The 16,634-nt window shown below is 40.9% G+C and overlaps 1 long non-coding RNA gene across 2 annotated transcripts in view; it reads right to left on the bottom strand.

Moving 5' to 3' along the window:
• The window catches only part of LOC140653515 (uncharacterized), a 61,786-nt gene extending 46,750 nt beyond the window's left edge, over positions 1–15,036 (bottom strand). The window contains exons 1-2 of one of the 2 annotated variants that reach the window (XR_012043147.1): positions 14,889–15,036; positions 14,644–14,764 (exon numbers count right to left, since the gene is read on the bottom strand). This is a non-coding gene — a long non-coding RNA (uncharacterized lncRNA). The remainder of the gene's footprint in view (positions 1–14,643; positions 14,765–14,888) is intronic. The other variant, XR_012043148.1, reaches the window with a different exon arrangement.
• Between the last annotated feature and the right edge of the window lie 1,598 nt (positions 15,037–16,634).

Genomic DNA, 16,634 nt, shown 5'->3' with positions numbered 1-16,634 from the left:
TTGTTTCAACTTTCTAAGAGGGAGGAGTACCTAGTTTTCCTTCAAAAGTATTTGGGTACTTCCAGTGTTACTAATGTAGAAGGTATGAACAGAAAAAGGCGAACAGGTTTATTTTTGCTAAAAAACCAAATATAAACAGGGGTTTTTTTGGCTAAAAAATTAAAAGAAAAGGATTTAATAACTTACTTAAAGCTTTCCTTCACAGCAAGTTTAATTATTTTTTTTCACTCTAAGCTGGAAGAGTGATTTTCCAAACTCTTAAAATCCTATGCAAAACCTAGTATTTTCATTCTACACAAGATCTGTGACAGCCCTAAATTGCTCTTGGAAAAGGCAGCACTGGCCACATTCAACAGGAAACCTTCCTACGTACAGCTCAGGGTAACCATAAACACACAGCAGAGGCTTACGGATTTGGTGTTCTAGTTAAAACTATTCCTGTTAAAAAAAGGAAGAAGTGTATATGAAGTAATTTTACCATATGACATAATACATCACTATTTTAGCCTAAAGCCTGTGGTTTATCAAACTTCTCCACCTTTTTTAGCCAATGAGATTGAATCACCACTGTCTCACTTGTAGGCAGTCCCTGAGCACTTGCAGGCTGTATTCCAGTAGCACCTTCCCAATCCCACACCAGCTAGTACACTAGTGTAGGTGTGCTCCTTATGTAGCCAATGCCTTTTTCATAGTTATCTCGGCTCCGAATATACTTTAAACCAGAAAGGAATTAGAAAATTCCCCTCTACTATAAAGACTAATAGATGAACCCCTTCATATCTTTTCTTATGGTCTGTATCTCCCTACAAACAAGAAGCACTTGCTGTTCTTGAGCATCAAGAGTAAGTAAAACCCAAACGTTGGCCTGTACAGGCTTTCTATTCACTGTTCTCTGGCACGTATAAGGCAGGTACAGTCTCCCCCCTCAGCAATAGTGCTTGCAGGGGCATATCCTATCCTCTTACTAATATTACCAGCATTGCAAAAGAAAACAGGCCACAGGTGAATCACAAAAGACACTGTGTTATGATAGAAACCCACCACCAAAACAACTTCAGTAGATACAGCAGGAAGAAGTCAAGGTGGGATTGCACTGTGTGGGTCAAACTCAGAAAAACAACGTAGACAGCACAGGCACACTACTGTAAAAAGCATCAACTACAATTTTATCCACCATGTAACTGCTCTAATATTCCACCATTTTCACTCACCTCATGGAAAAACCCTTGAAACTATTTTAGAGACTTCAGCCTCTCCTGCTTAATAGGAAATTCCTTGAGGGTTTCTCTCCATTGTGTCTGCTGGGGAGGCAGAAATGTGATTTGTGCTTATGTAGACCTCTGTATGACGTTTGGGCATCCTGTGCAAAGAGAGTCAAATAGACTCCAAGTCTACCCTACAAGACAAGTGGAACTGCAGAAATCTAAAACATTACCTTTAGGGCAACACGTAATACAAATACAGAACCAGTTTTGCATCTCTTAAGAGATGTTAAAAAAAATGTAGCAGAGTTGGGTAAGTCAATTTAGTTCATCAATTAGTAAGGAACTGAAGGTATGGTTGCATATACTGTTTCCCCCTCAACCCTCTTGAGGCCACTCAGACTTATGTAAAATGCAGCTTTTTCCCCCAGCTCCGTTAGACCAGAAGTGAGTTTGGCCTCCAGCACTTAATGACATACTTTTCTATTTTTACTTTTACTTCTTTGTGGATAAGATATCTGTTTCAGAGAACTGGATTTTTCTTCTATTGATTAGTTAGATTTTTGTTAATGATTTTACTGAGGATCAGTTCCCAGACAGTAATTTTTAAACTTGCCACTTGCACTGTGGTGTGTCTCTGCAGCAACACAACAGAAAAAGTATCTCGTTAAAACAACTGAGCTAAATTCTCCAGTGCCATAGAGGTATTTCTTGGGTAAAACATCCCAATAACTATGGCTTGAACCACATGGAGCATACAAAGATTTCACCCAAGTACAGACTTTGGTGGGATTAAGCCAAGTATGAGCCACACCAGCAATGGGAGACCAACCGTCACTTGATGCTGTATAGTGCAGGGATTGTAATGATTATACATTTTCTAATCCTGCTTCCTTCTGGCGAAACAATAGATTTACTATGACTTTATAGCCACTGTATGTCAATCGGTTGGGTTTCCATCACCAGCATTCCTCCCTCACCGCTGACACATTGCTTCCACTTGGCTATAAGCCGCGCACTAAACCCTTTCGTGCCGTGGAGTTTGATTCAGGCTGGAGGAACAGCCCAGCTCACGTGCCCCTCCTACAAGTGCAGAAGGCTGCGGTTGAACATCTTGTTTTTTCATTTGCTATAGACATTTGTTCTTGCAGCTGACCGTGTGCAGGAGAATTTGCTCATGTTCCAGAAAAGGACAGCTGCACCACAAATTACCTTAAACCTCCTTGCTCCAGGGATTATCTGGGTACAGTGAAGTGTGTGTATCGGAGGGCAGGGATCTTTTCTTACTATAAACAGAGTTATTAACCTCTTATTTACCAGAAGCGTTTAAGCTCAGTAATGGAAACAGTTTTGATATCACTAGTCTCTTTCTGGTAGTAATTTTTTTGGAGGGTCCATCAGTCTATGCTCACAGGCTGGTTTCCTTGACTACTACTTTTTTTTTTTTTAATAGTTTTCCCTCATGAATTACATCTACTACTAGCTACCTGTACTTAGGGGACAACATACACCTCTTGGGGCTGTGGACACACAAGACTGGGGACTCTAGTCCCTGTTTGCCACATTCCCCTTTTTGGATTCTGCTACAGTAACCTCTCGGAGGTCTTCCGCCACCCTTATTGAGCAATCACTATAGTAATTATGCCAAGCATCAGTCTTGGCTCTCAGCATACTTAATCTTGGCATTTACAAGAGGAACTACAGGAGCAGAAGAAGCATCAGTAAAGCCAAAGACAATCCAAAGAAACATTTCCATCTCTAAATTTGTAAGCATCACTTCAGCAACAGAACTACAGAAATAAATATAAATGCAGGCAGCAAGTACTGTCATCAGCCGACTACTGTTCAGCATCAGGTGAGGAACCAGTCAAGGGACAGTCAAAGACAAAGCCATTGATACAGGTCTAATGAGACTACCAACTTTTCACAAGTCTAAGTAATAACGAAGACATAACTATATGGACATTCAAGACATAACAGCGTTCTGTCTATTTAAAATCCATTCTTTTAGTCTTCTATTTTTCTCCTTTTATTTCAAAAAATATTCAATATAAAGAGGCTTTTTGCATGTGCTTCACATAAAAATGTTTAGCCTCCCTCTGGCTGAGATCAGTGTACTACCTCTTGACTCCTGCTCCAAAACCCATACTTGCACTTTGACACTGCAGCAAATTCTCTGCTACTGCAAATAGCCTCAGAGAAGCCCTATCCATTTCCAGCAGCAGAGGTGTAGACTCACTCCCCTCAAAGTTCTTCTCTATTTAAAGCATCTGAATAGATGAGAGGTTGACATATTTAACAGAAACACACTTGTTTTATTAAACTTCTATCTGCAAGTAATAAAGCTAAAACAAGAATGAAAAAATAGAAAGGCAGCTTAATGGGATCCCTCATAGAGAGTTCTCTGTTTTAACATCAACGATGCAAATATTTGTGCAACTAAAAATGTGCCTTCAGTCTAACTTCAAATAGGACTCAAGTGGAAATTTCATGCATTCTCCAACTCTTCATCTGTAACCGAATGCCAACTAAGAGGTTTGGAAACACACGTCAATCAAAAACCTGGACCATAAGAGATAACATGCAAATAAAAAGGTACTAAAAAACACTGTGACCAATAACAGTTTCCTCAAAATCATTTTTGAGAGTTACTGCTTTAAGCACAGCTGTCCAGCTGCCCCGGTAGACATGCCATCCAGCATGTTTAATGGCCTGATGGGAGTATATTCTTGTCACTAGCAGTTAACCGCCTACCTTGTGGCTTCAGCACACAGTTTAGCACTAGACAAGGTGCCACGTTACCTTTCAGTGCAGTTCCCAGGTACTAAACCAATTTGCATCAGGCAAGAGACCTGCCAAAATGGCAGAAGGCACCATGAACCCAGAGGCCCTGACCCCATGTGGCAGCGCTGGCTTGATAGCAATTCTCGAAGTTTTTAGTTTTCCCCTGATTTGATCCACAATTAAGTCTTTCAAAATTTCTACAAGCTGTAAAATTGAACATAAGTTCTTATTTAAGGCATCCCTCTTAGTGTGCGTATTAATAAGTCAGATTTTTTTAAGACAGCTAGGAACTCATGTGTAGATCCAACAGAGCGCCAAATACAGGATATATTTAAGGATACATTTTTTACATGCAGAAAACACACCAGCAATATCCTCAGCAAACTTAGAAATTAGATTCCAGCCATCAGGGCAAAAATTAATTATAGCTTTTTTTTTCCTCTTTTAAAAAAGGCACTCAGTTTCTTACCAATGGAAGAAGCCCTCTAAAGTGTTTTTCAACATTCTTAATCACAAACTGCCCTGATAAAAGTATTGTGACCCTCCATGTTCAATGGCATGATGTGATTTGGCAATACATTGGCTGTTATGTCTAGAGCTAAACACTTCCTAGATCCAGATAATCCTGTATTTAATTCTTAGGCCACCCTTCCATTCACAATACTTGGTAGCAACAACTCTGAGCTATTTACATGTATCTCATAGTTTAAAGTTCTTATCTAATAAAAGTAAGCATATCGCTACATACTAATTCATCACAGCTTTTGCAAGTACAAGCTGTAGCATCTTTCTAAGAAGTGTTTCCATTTGTTCCAAAACTTTCAATCTGATTCCAAGTAGCATTATCACTGTGATGCTTTTATCTAGGATGTATATTGTATTACACTTCTAGAAGTCAAGGGCTAGATATTGCTGGGAAAACTATGCAACATGAATTCCTGAAGCGTACTGGCAGCCCACAGACACATCAAGACCAGTCTAAAAATAAGTCAATTTGCTCTGGTCCAGAAAGCAAAGTACCAACACTGCCTCCTTGAAACAGTCTTCCTTCCACTGCTACCAAACAAGCCAGAATCACTATCTGTCAAAGAAAGAAACCTTGGAAGGAAGCACAAACCACTGCTCTTTGTTATAGTAGAAAGTTATGAGCTTCAAGGCATATTTGAAAATAAAATGTCAGTGGTGCCTCTGAAATTGGATTTTCAGCCTGTTTTCATTTCATCACATGGTCCTCCCTCTCAGCATCTTGTGTCTGTAGGCTGCATATAAATCTCAGTCTTAAGAGATCACAAAAAATCTGGCAACCAAAGAGAAAATAGACCAGGGGTTTTTTTGAGAGAGAGAGACCGACCAAGAAATGAACCCATTTCTACTAGTATTCTTCACTTATTCATATGAGCTAGAGAAACATCTCCAACTTTTCTCATCACCGCTTTCCACTACAGCACTTAGAGAAGCTCCAAGACACTGGGAGCTGCCAGCCCTGCTAGCATTTCTTTGTAATAGTTACCTTTTTACTGGAAAGTATGGAATATTGGTAACTTCTGACCTGGTGCACATGTACCCACCACCCTTGCCAAAACTGCCAACTCCTTCCTTCTACCAGCAGAGCAGAACACATCTGCACATCAACCTGTATCCTGTTCTGGCTTTTACCTTTTCAAGCCTTTCTCTCCTCAGTGGAGTTTCATTGATCTAACATGGATAAGCCATTGTTTGTCCACCACAAAAAGTCTAATCCTTATTGATTTAGTACAAACCAGCATCTGGGGACAGGGAGGAGAGTATCTGCAACCCAGCAATCCTTTCCTGGTGGGTCAGACTACTAGGAAAAAAGAAAAGTAGAATTTTATAGTATAACAGTTACATTTGAACTGGAATCAATAGGGACATCCAAACAAAGTGTACTTTGTACCATATGTTTTCAGACTAAGTTTTTCCAAGTACTACAGTTATAAAAAGACATGGTTCCACTAGCGCTAGAAATATTCATTCATCAGTCCACAGTTTTCCACAAGCCTGCATGCTAGAAAAACCACATATTTCAGGAAACAAGAGCATGTAATTCTGTCAGCTGGAACACATGAAAGAATACTCTCAGTTTTCCCTGTCCTTCTGCACAAGAAGGAGCTCCCCAAAGAGCTGGCACAGAGTCCCCTTTCCAGGTATCTGTGTTTCCTTACGGGGTCCCCAAAGCAGGGAAAGGGCAGGAATGCCCTCCTGCTCCTGCAGGATGGGAAAAGGCTGTATTTCAGCAGGGAACACAGCACTTCCTCCACCCAAGCCAGAAAGGGAGAAGAGAGCTCAGTGGCTGTGAGGAAATCACTGCGCTTGAATGAGACTGGAAACCTAATGGGAAGGGTTTGGCTTCCTCAGAAAGTCTTGTGGGGTGAGAAGGAAGGAGGTGGAGATTTTTTTTTTTTCTTTCCTAGAGACTTTGGAGGTAAGAAGAAAACAGAGTAGTTCAACTGGAATGCCAAAGAGCCTGAAGTTAACGCTTCGGGTGCGTTTATTTCATTAATAGGAAATTTCATATTTAGGGAGCAGAAGCTAGAGGATCTTTATTTATTCCCAGAAAGGAGCCACAGAGCATCAGGATGTTTATGACCTGCACACACAGCTCTGGTGGAAAGCGGTGGCAGAGGCTCTTCACACGTGCACCCACAGGGAGCAGAGCCCCCACAGTGTCCCCCACACTGCAACTGGGGCAGCCAAGGGTAGAATTCACTCTCCTCGTCTCCCTGTGGTTATAGCATCCGCATGATGCAGCAAAGCGGAAAAGGGGGCACTTATCACTTCCAGAAGAGCCATTTGAACACAGCCTGAAGCATATCCTAAAGTCCGTTTTGAAATACTCAACTTTCAAGATGCAGTCACACCGCTGCTACGAGCATCCGTCAGGACCTTCTTAACTACGGGACCTTTGTGCAGAGCACGCGAGATGCTGCCAGGCTGTTCAATGACAACAGGGCATCCCAAACTCACAGCACATCCAGTACATTTCAACAAGACAGATGGACTGGGGCTTCTTCTCTATTGCATTCAAAGCATTAAAAAACCAAAGCCCACGCTTCCATAGTGTTAGTTACGTTGTTTTGTATTAAAACAATAAAATATGCCCCACTTGCTTTTTATGTTCTTTCAGTCTTACTTAACATGCACTAGTTAAGGAAATAAGGCAGCATTACTGAACCGAGCAACTGCAATTTCTACACAAATAAAGAACAAAACCATCCCAACTTGGATGTCTTTTCAAATAAAGTGTTGGGGTTTTCTAAAGCAGCCTTATTTTTCATGCGAGGGAACTGAGGCAAATATAAGATGACAGTCAAGCACCAGAAAAGGTGCGCAGAGTAGACTATGGTTTTCCTGGCATCTCGTGTCAAGCTCTACATTGTCCAGCGACTGACCCACTACAAAGCCTTTGAAACCACAAAAGATGTTCCTATCCAAATAGCATCTCTCAGCTTGTATCTCCTTGCCATCGTTATGCCTAAAACAAAAGATCCATTTTTAAGTGTTTAGACTCTCTGAAGAGAAAAAAAAAAAGAATAGGGCTGAAAGAGTTAAAGAGTTTATTGTGCTTTTACACATTTTAAGAGATCATCTTTCAACAATGGCAGTAAAATCACCATGTAGTCTTAATTTTCTATGGTTGAACCTTGAACGTGAATCATTATATTACAATGTACTTATTGATTTCAACAGGAAGAGGATTAAGCCCAGAAAATCAGGTTAGGAACCTGAAACTGGACTGAGGAAAATGGAATTTTTCTGGTACTAAAACCCTCTTATGTTATGTAAAATACATTAGAATTTTAAATATGAGATTTGGCCATTTGGAAAATATTCTTAATATCTTAAAACCCAGCAGAGATGCAACAAGGTCAGTAAAATGAAGATCTGATTGGTAACTAGTGCTTTGAATAAAGAAATGTATTACTACACATATTATACAGCAATATCTGATTTTACCTACTTGCACAAACAGACACATATGAAATGAAAGGTGTTTTAATAGAATATTCAACAGGTATAAAGAGAAAACATCTGTGACCACTGAGTGCTGTTTGTCAGCCACCAATACCACATTACAAGTTTTCCATTGCATGTCTATATACAATATATACATGCACAGAGTATACACAGTATATATAGTCCTCAAGTGCAAACAGAACATCAAAAAAGTGAACCTTTTTTCAGTTACCTGTTTATTGGAAGAACCAGGCTGACTTAGCCACAGGTGCTGACACTTGCTCCTGCTCCTCCCTCCCACCACCACTTAATTTGCTGTAGAAAAAGTAACATATTTCGGCTGCACAGACATTAACCCTCTGTGCATTGTTATTATTTGTTAGAGCTGGTGGCAGCACCCCCCCCCAAATAATTTACCCAGAACTCTCCCTTGTAAAAATCCTAATTTTGGAAGTTTACAGTTTTGACAAATAATTTGGACAGAAATTTTCTGTAATGGACATATTCCTCTCTAAGTTTGCTATGTATGCTATTGAAGATCTCAGCTGAAACAGTTTGGCTGTCCCTGTAACTAGAAGATATATATATATGGCTGTGGAGTCATTTGCCTGGGAGTTTCTAGTACTTACAGGCTTTGGAACAGCAACATCACAAAGACCTGCCTGAGCACAAAGATGATCACTTTAGCCTGCAAAAATTCACCTAGTTTGCCCAGATATAGTTGTTTCCCCACACTGCAATTCCCAGCTCAGCCACGCTCGCCCATCCTGTACCTCATACATGCCAGCTGGACTATGAGGAAAACAAAACACCTGAAAGGAAGAAGAGGGAGAGAGGCAGGTTTGGGGCAGGCAGAAGCAGAGAAAGCTGGCAGTGACAAGGCAGGCTGCTCTGATTATTGGGGGCTTTTTCATTACCATCTGTATTGCCACAGCTTTCAGACAACCCACAAAGAGATTAAATAAAAAAAATTTAAAATATACCCTTTTTTCACATGTGTATGTGACGCCCCAATGTGCCACTCTGCCGTGTCTGTGCTTTTCTAACCCCTGCTGACAATGGCAGTCCAGCCACCTGGGGATGTGGCACATGGTTTAAGCAGACACATTGCTTGCAGTAACAGAACTGGGAAGCGGCTTGAATGCTGGCACGGGCTGGCACCCTGGCAGCCCCCAGGCACCTTTATTTAAATGGTTTAGAAGAAGTTTTGCCCAAATTCCACATCCAACAAACATTTCTTAAAAAGCTCTGGGTAAGGATTTTCTCACACAGAGAATAGCAGTGTCTTATTTTAAAGAGTATGCTGCAAACACCTCCAACTACTTTGAACTCTAAATGACCTGGTAACAAAAACAGACTGTGTAAGCAATGAGCAAGTCACATACTTCAGTGAGTAAGCACACAACTCATTGAAATTTCCAACTTATTACAAATACTTAAATCAGAATTAGCTGTGTCAGAGAAGAGGGAAATTAATTTGTTAAACTTCAGCAGGAGGCCAGGGATGCTGGTAACACATGGGTGCAAATCACTCCTGTGGTACTATTGCATTTTTATTTGAAGCAGTTTTGGGCAAACATAAAAGGCTGATAAAAATATTTTGGTCTGTGCAAGGTGGCTTGAACTAGAATATGGAAGTATTGGAAGTGACAAACCTTTCATCAAGAAAAAGAAAAAAAAAAAACCACCACAGCAAGGATGGTAAATTAATCCAAATTCACAATTACAAGGCATCTCTCTCTCTCCACCCCTCACCACCTCCCCAGCAGCCGCCAGCTACCTGCACACTGGTGCTGTTTGCTACCATCAGTGCTTTGATCTGCCCCCAACAGGTCACAGGCTCTTCTTTGTCACCACCATGACTTGTGTCCGGCTAACTGGCTCTCTAGCAGCCCTCAAAAGGGTAGAAACAATTCTATTCAATTCCACTCCAGTAGTGCTTCACTGAAGCTACAGATCAAGAGAAATAGATCTATGGGATACATACTGCCCTAAAAAACACACAGTGGGGGACAGTGCAAGCCCAGAGAAAGGGGTACTACTGGAGCACTGCAAGTCACAAGACAAAAGGAACATTTCTTGTTAAGCTGCAAATCTTATCTTGTAAAAGACCAGATGGCACTAAGCTGGCACAGATGGCATGAAGTTGTTTAGGGTAAATTGCAGTCTAATGGTAAATCTGGACAAATACTTTAATTCTTTTTTTAATCATTCCATTGTTAATTGAGTTAATTGCATGGTCACTTGGGAAGAAGCTCTTTGCACTGAATTCAAAGGTAAACAATTGCCTTATGGAAATAAGCAAGCATTTCCACCAGCCACTTCCACCAAGTAACTTTCTAAGTCTTTCCAAAGTTAAATTAACAATGTAACCAACAAAACCACAATTTTCTTTGGATTTTAGCTCTCCAAGTGTAACATGACATGTTTCCAAAGCCCTAAGGCACCATGTCTCTCTTGGGAGCTGATACAGGGTAGTGCTGGACGAACATCAGAGGAGGCAAGAGCCATGAGCACTCCAGCACCTCTGTGCTAGCTCCAGTGGGACCAGAACAGAGCAGGGAAATGGGTATGCATCAGGAGTGTTGATACCCAGCTTAGGACACCCATTGTCAAAATGAAGCTTAGCATAGAGAGTAGAATATTCAAGCTCCGCAAAGGTATGGCCAGGTTACACACAGGGCATCTAGTCTTTGAGCACAACTAGCATGCACTACCTACCAGCGGCATGGCTTCTGCTCGAGGTAAAAGGTGGCAATAATGGAGTTTGCCATCAATTATTCAGTCATGCATGAAGTGGAGCATCTGAAAAATGTTGCTGCATTCTGGAAACATACTGCTCTTATTTGATATTGCTGTATAAGCATTACACTATTTTGTTTTAAAAGCCATGGTGAATTTATGAATGAAACTGTGCAAGAGGGATTTAATAAGAGATCCATAGCAAGTGTTCAGTGGTCTGGACGTTGCCTGCCACCAGGGTAGCATGAAATCATTTGATAATTAGACCATGGCCATACAGGATTAGCATACCATAAAAATATAGGGCTGCATTATTTTTATTTATATAACAGATGGATTTTTAAAAAGGTCGTGCATTTTTAATGAATGCAACGTCACGCCGGTGTTGACAGAAGATTTAGAAGTGCTACAATATGGCCAAATCTAAAGCCTAAAAATGCTACCTTCCCTTCCCCTCTCTCCTCCGGTCATGGAGCAGAGAAACAAATGTGCAACAGTGCTGTGAATTTCATTCCAGAGATCAGCTTAAGTATAGTATTTATAGAGCACTAGGTTATATTTTCTTTCATTTCATGTCCATTGTAGGTAATTACAAGACTCCCATTACTAGAGCTACCTGAAGGCCCCATACTCCTTTAGCCCCACAACACATGGGTAAAATAGAAGAGCAATTAATACTAAAAAGCATGGCAAAGTGCTAAAACTATATTTTTTTAAGCAGAGCAATATTTGCAAAATTTTCCATTAAATACGGGTTTGCAGAATATTTCTTCTTATTTAAAAAAAATACAGGAGAGAGACCTGGTGATGAAGTACCAGTTCCTGATACTGTAACATCACAGAAATCGCACCCTTGCATTAACTGTGATCTACAACTCTATTTTGGTGGGCAGCCCAAAGCTTCACAGCCAGGCTATAACAGAGAAAGAACTTTGTGGGCCTGTACAACCACTACATCTCCATCACTGCCTACAGACAAGTCCCAAGCCGCAGCCCTGAGAAAGCACGGACACATCCAGATCTGAAAGAATTCACAGAGCCAGAACCCTTCATCAAAAATCCCACAGGCATTTGCTAGGGAAAACAGCAGCAGTCTTCAGCCCCTGCCTTTTTGGTTTGCTCTGACCCTATTCTGGCATCACCAGCAACACACAAGCAGTGGGGACTGGACACATGTGGCAAACCTAGATTAATACTACACCAAGGGCTGCACTCAGGCCCATTGCTATCAGCATAACCACAGAATATATCATTTTTCCTCCATTATCAAGGGAGGGGGTTTTTTCCCTCCTCCCTCTCTAATGCCAAAACTCACAATAGGGCCCTTAAGTTCTGATTCCCACTTTCCCCTTGTCCTGGTTTCGGCTGGGATAGAGTTAATTTTCTTTCTAGTAGCTGGTATAGTGCTGTGTTTTGAATTTTAGTAGGAGAATGATGTTGATAACACACTGATGTTTCAATTGTTGCTAAGTAGTGCTTACACTGGTCAAGGACTTTTCAGCTTCCCATGCTCTGCCAGGCACAAAAGAAGCTGGGAGGGGGCACAGCCAGGACAGCTGACCCAAACTGGCCAAAGGGCTATTCCATACCATATGATGTCGTGCTCAGTATATAAACCGGGGGGAGTTGGCCGGGGGGCAGCAATCGCTGCTGAGGGACTGGCTGGGTGTCAGTTGGCAGGTGGCGAGTGGTTGTATCACTTGTTTTTTCCTGGGTTTTGTTCCTCTCTCGCTCTCTTGTTGTTTTCCTTCTCATTACAATTTTGTGTGTGTTCCAATTATTAAACTGTTCTTATCTCAGCCCACGAGTTTTCTTACTTCTGCTCTTTTGATTCTCTCTCTCATCCCACCGGGCGGGGGGGGAGGGTGAACGAGTGGCTGTGTGGTGCTTAATTGCTGACTGGGGCTAAACCACAACACCCCTGTATAACAACTTCATGAGAATTGGGCTTGCCAGTCCAACTTGAAGAGATAAACTTCTAAATGTTTCCCTCAAAAATCTCATCCCTCATCTCCTTTCTCCCCCTCTTCCAGATGGGAAGAGAAAAGGATGAGGGTCAGGATCTGAAATACTGATATTCCAACAAAATATTTGAAAATAAGGAGGTTGCCAAAAAAACATTTTTAACATTTTAGGGATTTTAAGCGAAAGTGTTTGTGGGTTGGTTTTTTTTTTTTTTCTTCTTCCCCATTTAAAGTTATCCCAAGCAGATACAACAGTATCTCTTAGGCCCCAGTTTTATTCTAGAAAGTTTTCATATGGAGCATTTGGAGTTCCAGGAAAATATATAAGCAGGAGTGCAATATGAACTTGTCCTCCTTTCTCCACAGGGTTGGTCCTGCCCTGGGTGGTACTACTGCAATCCTGTCAGACTGGCAGTGGAAAAATGCTATTAAACAACTGTTATTTTAAACAATAGCACTGGGAGAGGCCAAGGGGATTTCCCGATGTAGAGCCTGAAACAAGTAGAGGTGAGGGGAAGCTATTTACCAAACTGAGCATAAACACTGCATCAGCAAGATCTGCTTCCAGTGCTCTCTAGCTGCCTGCACGCAACATAGCCTTAAAGAGGGTTACGGTGAACCTGCACATAACAATAAATGGTACCAATAGCCAGGGCCTATTCCTCTCCTGTAAACTGAAAACCACCTAATTGTGAAGCCACGTGTTTCCTCACAGCATCCAGTTGGCCTGTGAAATTAATTGCAGCAAATATCGTTGAAAGTTTTTTTATGATTCATAAGAGATGGGAGACTTTGCCATTACAATGTTGGACAGCCCATCAGTGTGTTTGCCTAAAAATGCAAGTTTCACCTGCAAAATTCTAAATCACCTTTTTAATTCCAAAATCACTAATCTAAAGCTTCCCCCTTTCTTTCAATTTCCTCAGGAGCGAGAGGCTGGAAAGAGAATGCTGAGCTATACGAGCTACCATTCCCATACAACATGATGATCTTCATGTGCTACTGACTGGGTTATCTGGTAACCTCTAATCACTCCAGCAATATTTAACAAGAATGCTTTGCTTTACCGATTAATTGTCATACAGCTAACTTTCGCCACTCACCAAAATAGCTTTGCTTGGGCAGGGTGGGATTCTCCGGGGGAGGGGTGGGGGGTGGAGGGAGGGGGAGGAAATATAGCAGCTATCTTAGCTATCTTCTCCTGATAGGAAATGGAGGAGCACATTATTAGTGACACTCTTGTTTTTCAATTAAAAGACATCACCCTGCATACAGCCAGGTTAGAGATCAGGCCTATTAGGCACCTTGATGCCCTCATCTCAGAAGGTCCTTCTCTGCTTTTTCCCCTATTCAGTAAAATAAAACATCAATGTGGATCTCAATAGGGAATATGGTCCAGAAAAGACAGTTGGGGGATTAAGAACAGAGATCAAGAACAGGCATGCTCTTGACATTAGGCATTACTCCAGCTATTCTACCTTTGATATTTCATGCTTAAGATCAGACTTCTGCATTATTAATCAAAAAATTTTATTAAAGTGCTCTGCTATAATTTTTTCTTCTTTCCAATCTTCTACTACACAAGGCACATATTGGACAAATCTCACATATTCAATTCATGAACTAACATCAGTCTTGAGAAAAACCAAACAGCAAATCTGATGTTCCTGTCAAGTACATTAACTGAGGTCAGAATCTGCTCCTGAGCAATCATATCGAAAAAACAGACAGTCAGATAAGGCCTGTGTATTGAAAAGCCTCTCTGCTGCCTCGAACTCAACTCCAGACACCCTAAAGAGCTAAAGCACAAAGATATTTCATAGGTGGGTTTCATAACTTTCTGAAGAATCTCATTACCTTAAAGATCTTGGAAGCCAAAAGCTTAGAAAGCAAGATCACAAATCACTCGCAAGGCTCAAGCCAACACCTACACAATAAAAGGTCTATAAAACAGAAGTACTTTAAAATTCACTCACCTTATAGATCGTTTCTAGCTAATATAAAACCTTGTCATGGCAATAAATGTATTGCATCTTCCCAAATCCAGTTGCGCTTTTCTGTCTTGAAGATTTGGCTGATGACAACCACTTTCTTCAGCTTTAGAGATACAGGGATAGTTTAGGTATAGCTGTCATATGAAATGAGTATACTTTAAGACATACAGGATAAACTGTACGAGACAAATTACATTACATTCAGCTTCATGCAAATAAAGTATTACCATTAATCACCTCATATGAGAAGGTCAGATAAGATATGCCATATACACTATCAGAGTAGCTGATTTTTGAGCCTGTCAAGAGCTCTTTAACCATTCAGGGTGAATTTCATTTCAACTAATTTTAACAACCTAAAAACGAGGTGCCTAACCACATCTTGCCACCCAGGTTCTCTCTACAGTGAAAAGGAAAGATGATACATCTGGAGGATGATTCATCACATCAATCTTAGACACTTATTTTAGGATGGGATGAGTCACTCTCTGGATGCACCTCTCTCTTTGGTGATGGATGGAGCCTGGACACCTGAGTTAATTCAGATATGTATGTTTTAAACAGCTGAAGTGAGCCGACATGATCAAAGCCTTGGTCAAAAGTCCATACAGAAAGCAGACCTGAGGAGATGGCAGTCTGTCAGGTACTATTTCTAAAGAGGTTAGATGTCTTCATCACACTGAGAGGGGATTTTTCCAAAAAATCACCATCTGCATAGCAGCTGTTACCTCATTTTAATTATTCATGGCTAGCCACTTGCACTGGGGAGAAAGATGACAGTGTGGGCAGAGATAAGAGTGAAGATGAAATTTTTTGAATTATTTTGGTCTGACTTCATGGACTGCATACTTGAGAGGCCATCTGAGGAAATGCAAGTTATTTAACTTGTGACTAACAGTTTGCATTAAACTGCAGACCAACAGATGCCAATATTTCAGATTAATTTACCAAACCACCAGGCAGCACTATGGCTAATTAGAGGAAGCATTACTCAAGAGGCTGTTATCCTGAGACCAGATTATGTGCTAGTAACCCAGACAGTGAGAGTTTAGATAGCACAATTGATATCATTATATTTCTTTTCAAAGGCCTTTCTTAATGGCCAATATCCATCATACTCAAGGCTCCAGCTGCCAAGTCACTTATATTTTCCTATTAATCATGGCTGGGTAAGCTTGCTCGAGGTAATGCGAGTAAAGTGTTTTTTTAAAGGAGATAACAATGAGCACCAGAACAAACAAGCAATGTTTCCATACTCAAATCACTACATATTTTATTCAAAGATGAAAAACAATCCAGCATTGGAAAGATTTTAAATCCTAGTTTTAACAAGATACGAGCCTATGATGTTTCTGTACCTACACTAGGAATCACTTTTGTGGAGAAACTCCACATATGCAAACATGTGTGAGGAGAACACGGCCCTCGGGTGGAGTAAAGTTTTGAGATTTGTGAAGAAACATACCAGGCCTCAGTTTCAAGAAGGTCAGGGTTTCACTCCAACAGCATTTTCATTCACGTTAAACAAAAAGAGTTATTACTGTGATGTTAGAGATCAAGAAGAAGAGAAAGCTATTCCTGGCTACTTTTAACATATACCTATTTTCTCTCTGCCCTGTGCCCCCCCAAGGAGTTACTCAGTCTCTCACCTACCTTCTGAAGATAATTTTTCAAATTTGGTTTCTTTTATCCAAGACAAACAACTTTACAATGCACCCAGCCCTACAGAGCAGCAGTTACAAGATGTCTGCCAGAAGAGCACCAACAGCGTTCATTTGTTTGGAGGAATCACCTGAGCACCATTTTTGAGTTTGATATAAATTAATCAGCCTCTGGAAGTCAGTTTCTGCAGATAGCCTTGAAGCCAACAAAAGACAAAGAAACTAGAGAACATTTGTAGATGTGCTTTCCCCTAGCAATCACCACAGTTTCCAATTTACAGAAGTGAGGCAGGTCTGCTCTCCCACCGAGAG

The sequence above is a fragment of the Ciconia boyciana genome, chromosome 6 (genome assembly GCF_034638445.1).
Source record: "Ciconia boyciana chromosome 6, ASM3463844v1, whole genome shotgun sequence".
In the NCBI taxonomy this organism is placed as follows: domain Eukaryota; kingdom Metazoa; phylum Chordata; class Aves; order Ciconiiformes; family Ciconiidae; genus Ciconia; species Ciconia boyciana.
Note: the sequence above shows the minus strand (reverse complement) of the source record. Positions and strands in the feature narration are given on the sequence as shown.